Here is a 13703-nt window from a genome sequence, read left to right as displayed (position 1 = left end):
ATACACAAAGCTGAAAGTGTGAGGGGAGTGGAAGAGCAACATGGGGCTATATCTCTCTGTTGATCCAAAAAACAGAGCATTTCAAGGAGTGGAAGTTGCTTAGGTTGAGACATAGATCTTCACTAATGGTAAATCTGTGTGAAGACACTATAACTGATAAATAGGTTCAGCATCAGAATGGCAGCCCCTGGTGTTGACACTGCCACTAATTAAGACCAGCATTGATGAAAAACTTTATAAGCCCTGATATATCTCTGGATAATATCAAGTTGAATAAGATGGAAAAAAAAGAAAGCAGAATTTCCCAAAATAAAATTAAAAAAACCTTAAATATACTGGTACCTTGCAATTCAGGATGGGGACTACAATATCAAAATGGTTTTGGCAAAAAAGACTTTGGACTGAAAGGGAAGAATGGACCCTAGAAAAAAAGACATTTTCATGGAATTATAGTAGATCTGGCAGGTCAGAAAGCAAATGGGTTCATAAAGAAATTACTCTTATCTTTCAACTTCCTCTAAATAAGGATATACAGCAATATTATCTGAGGTTAAAAAGAAGACAGATCTTCACAGGTCAAATGAAATGCAATGAAAACTAATCTCTGTTCTCAGGAGACCTAACTAGTTGAGCAGAAGGAAAAATATTCCAGTCAATTTCTCAGAAGTTGGATTAAATTAAATCATCAAAAGGACACATGCCAGACTACCTTTCTTTTCAGAAGAGACCTAAAGCACCAGGTACATGCAAGAAAACTAATAGACAAATCAATGGCAAAGAGAACTCAACATTGACAAACTTGTAGTATAAATCGATGAATTTTGACTATATCACTCCATAATCATAAAGCAATTCATCCTTTGGTACTCAGAAACACTGATTAATTTATACTCCTTTACTATCATTTCTAAATAAAAGGGGTCACCCTGAAGAGATTTCTAAAAGAGGTTCCCTAACAATGTGACATGAAACAATCTTTGAATACAAACCAGGATGAATTTGAATGAGTGATGTGGAAACCTGGAGGAAGAAAGAATTGTTCTTACTCAGAATAAGGAGTTCCTATGTATCTGAAGAAGAGAAACTGTCAAAGGGACATATGAATGACAACTTATTTGAAAAGTTGAGCTGACTGAAGAAAATAAGTTCCTACATTTGCTTTGGCATAGCATTTTTTAAATGTATAAAATATTCTCCTAAAATAAATCTTGGAAAACCTGATTTATTCCTAAAATTGTCTTTTTTGGTCTGTCAGAAAATTCTGCAAGGATTTTATTATTCTTTGCTTACTCACGGACTATGAAAAAGACCTGTAGAAGTTTATTATTTTTGTGATAGTACTATGTGGTAGCTCTTCTTTTCTCTACCCATTCAGATTTCTTGGACATGTCTATTGTAGATTTCTTTTTATATAGGTTAAAGTCTATATAGGTCCAATATTTAATATGGAGTATATTTCTGCACCAGGATACAAAAAAAATCCAATTCAGAATTTCAATTTTTGGATATATATATTCAATTTTTGTATGTATATATATACACATTATATATATATATTCATTTCAGTTGAGGCTTGTTTAGGTAATAGGCCCTTACAGAAGTTAAGCTTCCCAGAATAAGAACTTTACAGTGTTTATATTTTATCAAGAGATTTATCAATATGTTTAAAGGTTGAAATTGTCTTCTTGCATAATCATGTATAGGGACTATGAAGAAAATATCTAAGGTTAAAAATAACACTTTTAGGGCAGCTAGATGGCATAATGGATAGAACACCGACCTGGGAGTCAGGATGATCTGAGTTCAAAACTGGCCTCAGATATTTAATAATTGCCTAGCTATGTAACCTTGGGCATATCACTTAACCCCATTGCCTTAAATAAATAAAAATTTAAAAAAATAACAATTAATTTTTGTTTGTTTTATCAAATTATGAAAATGTAAAGTTAATAATTCAAGGAATGACTAGTAAAGAGATGACTGATGGGACTTAAAGCTTCACATCAAAGTCATAGATATTATCTAGACATAGGACTGAATGTTAAAATATTTTAGAATACTTAGCTTAAATTAAATCTATGTTATTAGAAATCTCGGCAATTAACATCTTCAAAGTACTAAGCTCTACCATCCAAGATGTTAAATTCAAAACATTGGGGGAACAAAAAAAAAGTTGAGGTGACTCCTTAACAACCACCAAAAAAACTTTGTAAATTTGAACTGAAATACAAAAAAATTGATATTAAATATGAGGTGAACTGTAACTTTATTGTAAACTTGAGACAAAATTCATATTAATTGAATGATGTATAAGTGCTTATAGGGGGAAATGGTAATTTTATTTGCATTTAGAGAAATCTGTTGCACCAAGAATTTGCCTTAGGGATCCCTAAATCATATGTACCATAAGTGATATGTTACCAAAATACATGGAAACAATTCTTCTACAGGTCTTGACATTTATAATTCTGACTTTTTTTGATACACTTTAAAATTTAAAACCATACGTTAGAGGTTTTTTTTTTATCACTTGAAGAGTTTACTTTATTTCCCTATTAAAAAAATCACTTTTCCCCATCCAATCTTCTCAGTTTATTCTCTGCTCAGTTCCATCTCATGCCCCTTCTGTATTTTTTTTTGTTTGCTCTCTTAAGAAGCTAGAAAAAGGAAGTTATGAATGTCATTTTTGGGAATATGCCCAGTACTCAATGTAAATGAGAGTGTCTTCCTGGCTTATACTGTTTCTATATTGTGTAATTAAGAATTGCACAGAGTCAGTTGGGAATCCAAAAGAAAATTAAAATTGTTCTTAGAAAATCTGTGCTTCTAATAGAGACTAGGAACCCTTTCAAATAATTTTTATAGATGCAAAGCTAATAGAAAATCAATGAAAAATATAGATTTTAAAATGAGAGTAATCCAGATTGACAAATGATTTAAAAAAGAAATAGTCAAAACATGTGTTACACTCTTTTTGTAAAGGTTGAAAAAGGAGCAAAAAATAGATTCTTATTACATTAGCTTTAAAAATGATTCTACAAAAGCAAATATGATATGTTATTTTGAAATTCCTTATTAAATGTTTACATTAAGTATATCAAGCCAAAGACAGGTCTTTATTTTTTCTGAAACATTTTTTCTTAATGCTCCCATAACTTTATTCAAACAGAAGTTTAATTTTTAAAAATATGAACTTGCATTTGCTATTACTAAATTGAAAACTTTGATTATTAAGTTTTAATAAACATTGAAAATAGTTAGGTTAAGTGACATGGGAAGAGTGTTCCACTGTTGGAATTTAAATAGCTTATTTGAGTTAGTTATCTTTTTCCCAGAGTATACAATTCCTGTATTCCAGGATGCAAAGAAAAATTTTCTTTGCATTAGGATTTTACATGCAACATTAATGCAATGCACCTTGAAAAGGAAATTTATATTTAATTAAAAAGTGCTTTATGATGTATTCTTGTTATATTCTTGGAAAAGTTGTTATATTTGGAACTATTCTAAAACTAAATTTATAAAGCAAATTTTATTGGTTTAGAAAAAAAGCAAAGAATGTAACAATTGGTAACCTCACATTTTCCCATGTCATCCAAATCGATATTGTCAAAGTTAATGTTGTGAAAAAAATATACTACCCCACCAATTCTACTCCTCCACAATCTGATTTTTCTAAGGAGACAGTTTAAACTTATGAATCATTAGAATTCATTTAGTCTAACTAGTCTTACAAAGATCCAGTTCCAGAAGATTTATTACGATTGATTTTCAATGATGATGAAGTCTCTTTCATGAATCAGATTCTTCTATTGAAGATCAGTTTAAAATTTAAGAGCATTCTTCCTCATAATGGGCTGTCATCTCTTTCATTAAACTTCTACCCACTGCCCCTATTCTTCTGATAAAAAGCCAAAAAAGAAAGACAGAAAAGGAAGGAGAGAGAGAGAAGAAGAAGAAAGAAAAGAAGAAGAAGAAACAGAAGAGAAAAGAAAAAGAGAAAGAGAGAAAAAGAAAGCTGGTTCACTTTTATACATTGTACTATTTCAAATACAGGTTGAAGGAATTGACTAAAGAAACCAAATTGACCTGGTTAAAAAAAATGTTCCATTTTTAAATGTTCCATTTATTTTAATAGTCACATCACAATATTAATACATATAGAGAGTATATTTAATAAAATTTTGTGATTTTAATTCTTTTAACATTCATGATTTTCAAGCCATATTTCTTTCAATCCTGCACTTCAATAATTAATGTTTTAGCCTAAGTATTGTAGTCAACATTTATTGGTTGATACAAAGTCAATTTTCCAGTTTAATGTGATAATTTTTAATGTTTGATTGTCATATTGCATGCTACTTAACCCTGCCAGCTTTATGACATGCCCAGTTTTGAGAGGTATATCATTTATGTCTTCTAATTTAATGATAAAAAAAATGACAGATTAACAACTGATTAATAACGGACTACTAGAAAAGCTTCAGGAAGAGAGAGAGTTCTCTTCCTCTCACCACCCCCACCCCGAATTTTTGTAAAGATCTCAGTTTCCTTAACTAATGGAAGAAGAATTTGTGCTAAATGATATCTAAATTCAATTCTGATTTTAATTTCTCTGAATTATCATTGAATTTCATAAAACTAAGTTGAAAAATCCACAATTAGTACAATAAAAAAGAGCAGCAAACAACATTCAACTAGAACTAAGTCCTTTGATAAAATTACAAAAAACCAAATCAAGACTAAATTTACAAATGTACTTAATACTTGATCACACACAAACCAGTATAAAATTATGCCATACTTGAAGAATGGTAAGCATTAGCAGACAAAGATTAACTTAACAAAAGCACATAAATTTCTACTTATGCATATCTTTTATTTGTGCAAATATAAAGCAAGTGAAGTCAAAGCAAAATAATTTCAATTAAATAGCATAATATAATATGAGACACCATTTTTCCCCATCCCTATTCATACAAAGAAATAAATGCTGTGATACTCTATATAGATTTCTATCTTACTGGATTTGGTCCATTGTCATTTTTTGAAACATTTTGGAGACTCATTAAAAGCCAAAAGAATGACAATTGTTTGATTATTGTTATACACAACTTTTGTCTTCCAGGTATAAATTACAAATTAAACAACCATTCATTGATCTCCTATTGTATGTTTAAATTATTTCCTTAGCCTCCTAATTGGACTTCCAACCTCAAGTTTGTAATGATTCCTGTTCATCCTATATACTATTACATAAGAAAGTCATCTTAAGTATAGAACTGTCTCCATAACACCACTGCTTAAACATGCAAGTGACTTCCTATTGCCTTTAAAATGAAACCCTCTCTTTAGCTTTTAAAGTCCTAGATGATCTGACCATAATCTATATTTCCAGGCTTACTGAATGTTACTCCCTTTATCAATTACTTTTATTGATCCAATTGAATCACTTCCCTGTCCTTCATATAAAACATTCTAGCTACAAATTCCATATCATTATTGTCCAACTCACTGTCTGAAATGAATTCCCTCCTGAACTCTACCTCTTGGAATACTTCTCTTCCTTTAAGGTTTAACTCTGGCCCAGGTCCATCCCTATCTTCTACATAAAATGTTTTTCTGATCCCTGCAACTCATTGAGCCCTCCCTCCTATAGAATTATATTTTATTTTTTCTTCACCATATAATATATTATATTTTTGTTTATAAATATGAATTATTTTATTCTTTGTTCTTGAATCGTTAGTGCCCATTAATGAACTAGAACCCCAAAAAGGTACTTAATGAATGTTAATTTATTTATATTGTGTGGAAGGATCTGTATTGCTCACTTAGGAAGATTCTTACCACTTTGAAGTATTTTGGTATAGAAAGAGAAAAAAAGAATTTCTAATTTCATAAAGTTTAAAATGGAATTTATTAAATTATTAAAAGGTAATGAGGCAAATACTAAGTGCTACCTCTTCTGATAGTCCTTTTCTTATTTCTTATCTACCATATTATTTTGCCTTTAATTTTCTATTTATATTTTCTTTTCTCTAAGACATTGTAAACTTGTTGATGGCAGTGGATGGATCCTTTTTAGTGTTAAATCTGGAAACAATTATTACTCACTTCTAAAAATTCAATGAAAGAGATTGTGTGTGTGTTTGTGTGTGTGTGTGTGTGTGTGTGTGTGCGTGTGCGTGCGTGCGTGTTTATAGGGGAGGGAGTATTACCAGTAAATTAGAATTGTTTGCAGTAATAGAGTTGTCTCACCAAGTATTTTGTAGTAGGACAGTAATTAACCATGCAATGATTGCCACTTTTATCATATGCGACATTTTGAGGTGCAGATGTTGCACTTTTTCATAAAAGGAACCATAATGGTTATAAAACACTACTCTGAAATTAGTCTGATTACTTGATTTGATATAAAATGCCATCCCATAAAGGTTATGTTCAATCATGAAGATTAAATTCATGTTTCCATATGTTAGAAAAACCTTACGTATTGAAAGTCTACTCAGTTGAAGATTGTAAAGTTGAAAATTTTCAGAGAAAAAATATTGTCTTTTTATTTCTTAAATTATTGCCTCTTAATTAAAAAAACATTACATTAAACTCACAAATCAAAATTTATAATGGCAAATTTTGTATCACAAATCTCAAATCATTCTAGCTAAATATTTGGTGACATTTTGATAATAAAAATGCATGAAATATTCCAGTTTACTAAAAATGAAGGATCAGCAAAGAGGATTATTGTTTTACCCTAATAATAATAATGTAACCATTAAGAGAATAACATTTTCCAATTGCAATTACATGCCCTAATTTAAAGGCACTATCATTTACAATAATTTGGCAGATTTGGTCCATATTTCTTTCAGGAATTTATTTCTTCATTATGCTTCAAACAAATTCATGGTGCATTTATGTTGGTGAAGATAATTTGCTTAGTTTATTGTGAATGGAAATCAGTAATTACATACATCCCATTTTCTATAGACATAAAGTTAATTCATGGTAGTAATTTTACACACAATATTAGCCTGTGTTTGCTATGATGAAAATGTTACTATGGTAAATGCCTCTAATAGAGAGCATAATTTTCTTGGACTTGATGAAAAAGGAAATATTGACTTAGCAATAACACTTTGAGGGTGATTTTGTGATAAACATTTTGACTAATACTTGTTTTTGGTACAGTTGTGATAAACATCTACTAACCAATGCCCAAGATAAAACAAATTTAAATACAAAATTAAATACTTTCAAAACCTTCCCTAACTTCTAAGATTCACATTAAAGTTTTCTGCATGGATCCATATATAAATACTCTGATGTCTCCTTGGGCATTAGAGATGACCCTGAATTTTGGAAGCCTATGAAAGTTCTGGTAGATATAGGCTAGAAAAGAAGTTTGGTGCAGAGTATATATAAATTTAGACTTGGATTCAGGAAAGGGCTCAGTTCCAGCAGAGCAAATACATATCAACACTAAGAGCATGAAATCTCTGAACCTCAATTTTCCCAACTGTAAATTGGGATAGTAGCAGGAATACCCACCCTATAGGATATTTGCTGGGCTTAAATTAAATAATATGTGTAAAACACTTAAGGAAATTAACGTTCATTATTATTGCCAAGTCCTCAAAATTTCAGTTTTGGATCTTACACTAAGACTGTGCCTCTTTCATTAGAGGACAGATTTATCACCAGTAACTTGCTCATTAGGGGATTATTATTTTTTAATTATGTTTGATTTTTGCACATCTCAACATTAGCCATAATTAGTCCAACTCCCTGATGTTACCAATAAAGAAAAAGTCCATAAAGCTGAAGTCAATCAGTTAAGACCTTAAGGTACAAAAATAATAGTAATAAGTTCCCTTTTTTGAGGAGATTTCATTCTTTTGAAGAAAACCATTTTGTGTGGAGTTAGATAAATATAAAATATATACAAAGAAAATTTAAAGTGATGTGGAAGGTAAGAGGAGAACATTAACATGTGGAAATGCTCATATTAATAGGTTAAATAGTTACTTTCTTAGGAAGAGCAGAAAGTATATGCCAACCATGAGGCATGGTGTGTGCCATGGACTAGAGTTAAGAGATGAAATAGACAGTAATAGGTAGTTTGCCTGAATATAAAGAGTGAGAGAATAAGACAAAAATCAAGTAGAAAAAATTTGTGGGAATCATATTATCTTTTTTAAAAATTTTTTCTCCTTTAAAATTTATTTCATTTTCAATTAATGAAACAAATAAGCTTTTCCATTACATAGTAAAATAAAAAAGCATGAGTATACATGTAAGTCAAATTTACCATGCATAAATTGCTATTCCCTACCAATATTCATCAATGTGAATTTATTTTTTCCTTTGTTTCTTCCCTCTTCCCCCTCCCTAGATATAGCAAAATTAGACTTGAAAAGGTCGGTATAAAATGTATAATATATATATAATATATTATAATAATATATATATTATTGTATATATATATATACATAATATTGTATATATATACGTAATATATATTATGTATATATACATATATATGTGTATAAACATATAAATTTAAAATTTTTCTGTTCCTACTTCTATCAGTTCTTTCTATGGATTCAGATAGTGTCATTCATAATATGTCCTTTATTTTTAATGTGTCTTTATAATAGTCATAATGACTAAATCACTCTGAGTTGTTTTTAAAAGCCATGCTGCTGTTACTGTATATAATGCCCTTTTGATTCTGCTCCCTCCATTCTTCATCATTTCATAAAAACGATTTTTCATGCCTTCCTAAGATCACTAAGCTACTCATTTCTTATAGAATAATAGCATTTCACCACAGCCCTACACTACAAGTTGTTCAGTCATTGCCCAATTGATTGGGTTTCCTGTAATCTACAGTTCTTTGTCACCACAAAACAAGTTGCTAAAGCATTCCTTTCAAATTCAAAGTTATAATTACTATTAATGAATTTCTCTCCTTATTTTTACTTACTCTTCTTTCTGTCTCTCTTTTTCACCAATCCCTGTTATTTAATCTTCTTCTCCCACCCTGCCACCCCTCATTTGTCACACTCATCCTAGAATTTCCTCAAACCCATTCTTAATCCACCCAATACTCCTAGAAAAGTCTCTCTTTTTCTCTCCCCCCATCTTTTTCTTCAGCTAACAGATGTGGAAAATAAGGCAAAAAGAATGCATGATTTACCTAGAGTCATACAAATAGTAAGTGTCTGAGGTTACATTTGAATTCAGATTTCTAACTCCAGATTGAGCATTCTAACCACTACTCACCTACCTGCCTCAAGTATTCTTGAAATAAAAATTAATATGAATCAATAGTAAAGCCCATTTCAGAATAATATGAAGAAACCATCAATAAACTCCCTAAGAAAATGTCTCCAGGTCCAGATGCATTTACAAGTGAATTCTACCAAACATATAAGAAACAATTAATTCCCATTCTACATAAACTATTTTAAAAATTAGGAGAGGAAGGAGTTCTACCAAACTCCTTTTATTACACCAACATGATGCTGACACCTAAACCAGGAAGAACAAAACCAGACAAAGAAAATAATAAACCAATCTCCCTAATGAATACTGATGCAAAAATCTTAAATAAAATTTTAGCAATGAGAGTACAGCAAGTTATTACCAGGATAATACACCATGATCAGTTAGGATTTATACCGCACAGGCAGGGATGGTTCAACATTAGGAAAACACTCAACAAAATTAAACATATCAACAGTAAAAAAAACAAAAAACAAAACAGAAATCAGATAATTATCTCAATAGATGCTGAAAAAGCATTTGATAAAATACAACATTCATTCTTTTTAAAAACACTAGAAAATATAGGAATAAATGGAGTTTTCCTTAAAATAATAAATGATATCTATCTAAAACCATCAACAAATAATTACATTTGATGGGAATAAACTCAGAGCATTTCCAATAAAATCAGAGGTGAAACAAGGATGCCCACTATCACCATTACTATTCAATACAATATTAGAAACACTATCAGTAACAATAAGACAAGAATGGGCATTAAGGAAGAAAACTTTCACACTCTGCAGATGATATGATGATATACCTAGGGAACCTGAGAAAATCAACCAAAAAACTCCTTGAAACAATTAACACATTCAGCAAAGTAGCAGAATACAATAAACCATCAGCATTTCTATATATGAACAAAGCCCAAGAACAAGGGATAGAAAGAGAAATTCCCTTTAAAATAACTGTAGATAAGATTAAATACTTGGGAGTCTACCTCCCAAGACAAACCCAGAAATTGTATGAACACAATTATAAAACTTTCCTCACCCAAATAAAGTCAGTTCTAAATAATTGGAAAAAAATGCCAAATGGTCGTGGTTATATTGAGCTAATATGATAAAAGTGTCAACTCTACCCAAATTAAATTACTTATTCAGTGCCATATCAATCAAACTACCAAAGAAACAATTTATCAAGGTGGGAAAAAATAGTATCAAAATTCATCTGGAGTAACCAAAGGGCAAGAATAGCAAGAGAACTTATGAAAAAAATGTACAGGAAGGTAGTCTAGCTCTACCACAAATAAAACTATACTATAAAGTAGCAGTCATTAAAACTGCCTGGAACTGGTTTAAAAAATAGAGTAATGGATTAGTGGATTAGGCCCGGTTCAAAAGAAACTGCAATAAATGCCTACAGCAATCTACTATTTGACAAACCCAAAGACACAGGCCCTGGGATAAGAACTCATTATTTGGCAAAAAATATTGAGAAAACTGAAAAATAGTATAGCACATCTCACATGTTTTATCAAAATGAAGTCAAAATGGGTACAGGATTTATATATAAATAGTGATACCTACATAAATTAATAGACAAAAAAATAGTCTATCTAACTGATCTATGGAAAAGAGATAAATTTATAACCAAACAAGAATTAGACCCCATTATAAACTGCAAAATGAATGATTTTGACTATATTAAATCAAAAAGATTTTGTGCTAATAAAATCAATGCTGCCAAAATTAGAAGGAAAGCAGAAAGTTGGGAAACAATCTTCACAGCCAGGAGTTCTGAAAAAGGTCTCATTTCTAAAATATATAGAGAATTTCATCAAATTTATAAGGTCACATGTCATTCCCTAATTGATAAATGGTCAAAGGATATGAACAGACAGTTTCAAATAAAATTAAAGCTATATGTAAGCATATGGGAAAAAAAGTTCCAAATCACTATTGATTAGAGAAATGCAAAGTAAAACAACAATGAGATATCATCTCACACCTATTAGATTAGCCCAGATGGAAAAAGGGAAGATGATCAATGTTGGAGAGGTTGGGGGAGGATTAGGGCATTGATGCACTGCTAGTGGAGTTGTGAATGGATCCAACCTTTCTGGAGAGCAATATGTAACTATGCCCAAATAGCAATAAAACTGTTCATATTCTAGGACTATATCAAGAAGAAATTGAAAAAAAATGGAAAAAAGTCCTACATGTTCCAAATATTCATAGTATCCCTTTTTGTAGTGTCAAAGAATTGGATATTGAGGGAATGCACATCAATTGGGGAATGGCTAAACAAGTTATGGTACATGAATATTATGGAATATTCTTCTATAAGAGACAATAAATGGTTGGGCTCTAATGAAGCATGGAATGATTTATGGGATCTGATGTTGAGCTAAGGGAATAGATCCAAGAGAAATATTTATACATCAACATTGTGAGGAACAGCCTTGATGGTAGCAACCCCTCTCTGCAGTCCAAAGAGCTAGGACAACCGTATTTGACAGATTGTGGACTATAATAACTCCTCACCAGAGGAAGAAAATGATGAACACTTAATTTTTTAAAATTTATTTATTTATTTATTTATTTTGAAGTTTGCAATTTCCTCCCTAATCTTGCTTCCCTCCCCCATCACCAACAGAAGGTAGTCTGTTAGTATTTAAATAGTTTCTATGTTATACATTGATCTATGTTGAATGTGATAATAGAGAAATCATATCTTTAAGGGGAAAAAAGTATAAGAAATAGCAAAATTACATAATAAGATAACATTTTAAAGGTAAAGGTAATAATCTTTGGTCTTTATTCAAACTCCACAGTTCTTTCACTGAATACATATAATATTCTGCATCACATATACTTCAAAATTGTGCCTGATTGTTGCAATGAGGGAATGAACAAGTCCATTAAAATTGATCATGATGCTCATGTTGCTGTTAGGTGTTCAATATCCTTCTGGTTCTGCTCATCTCATTCAGCATCAATTCATGAAAGACTTTCCAAGCTTCTCTGAAATCCCATCCCTCCAAGTTTCTATTTGAACAGTAGTGTTACATGACATACATATACCACAGTTTTTTAAGCCATTCCTCAATTGACATTCGATTTCCAATTCTTTGCCACTACAAACAGAGCTGCTATGAATAGTTTTGAACAAGTGATGTTTTTATCCTTTTTCATGATCTCTTCAAGGTATGGACTCAGTAGTGGTATAGTTGGATCAAATGGCATGCACATTTTTGTTGTCCTTTGTGTGTAATTACAAATTGCTCTCAGGAAACCTTGGATGATTTCACAGCTCCACCAACAATGTATTAGTTTCCCATATTTCCCATATCCCTTCCAACATTGATCATTGTCCTTTCTGGACATATTGGCCAGTCTGAAAGGTGTGAGGTGGTATCTGAGAGATGCTTTAATTTGTATTTCTCTAATAATTTGTGATTTAGAGCAATTTTTCATATGACTATGGATCACTTTGATTTCCTCAAAGGTAAATTGCCTTTGCATATCTTTGACCATATGTCAATTGTGGGCTGAATTTGTTTATTTTTTTAAAAGTGACTCAGTTATCTGTATATTTTAGAATTAAGTCCTTTGTCAGAAATACTAGTTGTAAAACTTGTTTCCTAATTTACTATGCTTCTTTTGAACTTGGCTACAGTGGTTTTGTCTGTGCAAAAGCTTTTTAATTTAATGTAATCAAAATTATCTACTTTGTTTTTAATGATGTTCTCCATCTCATCCTTGATCATAAACTGCTTTCCTGTCCATAGAACTGACAAGTAATATTCCTTGTTCTACTTGTTTGCTTTTAATATTTTTTTTATGTCTAAATCCTCTATCCACTTTCAACTCCTCTTCATATAGGGTGCAAGATGTTGGTCTAATCCAAGTGTCTGCCATACTAACTTTTAATTTGCCAAGTAGTTTTAATAAAGAGAGAGTTTTTACCCCAATAGGTGAACTCTTTGGGTTTATCAAACAGCAGATTATTATAATCATTTCCTGCTATTGCACCTAGTTTATTCCACTAATGTACCACTCTATTTCTTAGCCAATACCAGACAGTTTTGATGCCTGATGCTTTAAAATATAATTTTACAAGTGGTAGGGCTAGTCCACCTTCTTTTGCATTTTTTTCATTAAATCCCTGGAAATTCTCAGTTTTTATTTTTTCATAAGAATTTACCTAGAATTTTTTTTTTACTTAATTAAAGTAATTTTTTGCAATTTTGATTGGTAGGGCACTAAATAAGTAGTTTAATTTTGGTAGAATTATCATTTTTTTATATTACCTCAGCCTGTCCATGTGAAGTTGATGTTTACCCAGTTATGTAAATCTGATTTTATTTGTGTGAGAAGTGTTTTGTAATTATTTTCAAGAAGCACTTGAGTCTGCCTTGG

At 30.9% G+C, this 13703-nt stretch overlaps 1 pseudogene; it reads left to right on the top strand.

Annotated features, from left to right (window-relative positions):
• Nucleotides 1-224: 224 nt before the first annotated feature.
• Nucleotides 225-794, top strand: LOC141508380 (UAP56-interacting factor pseudogene; annotated as a pseudogene).
• Nucleotides 795-13703: the final 12909 nt, after the last annotated feature.

Source organism: Macrotis lagotis, chromosome 1 (assembly GCF_037893015.1).
Source record: "Macrotis lagotis isolate mMagLag1 chromosome 1, bilby.v1.9.chrom.fasta, whole genome shotgun sequence".
Lineage (NCBI taxonomy): Eukaryota > Metazoa > Chordata > Mammalia > Peramelemorphia > Peramelidae > Macrotis > Macrotis lagotis.
Note: the sequence above shows the minus strand (reverse complement) of the source record. Positions and strands in the feature narration are given on the sequence as shown.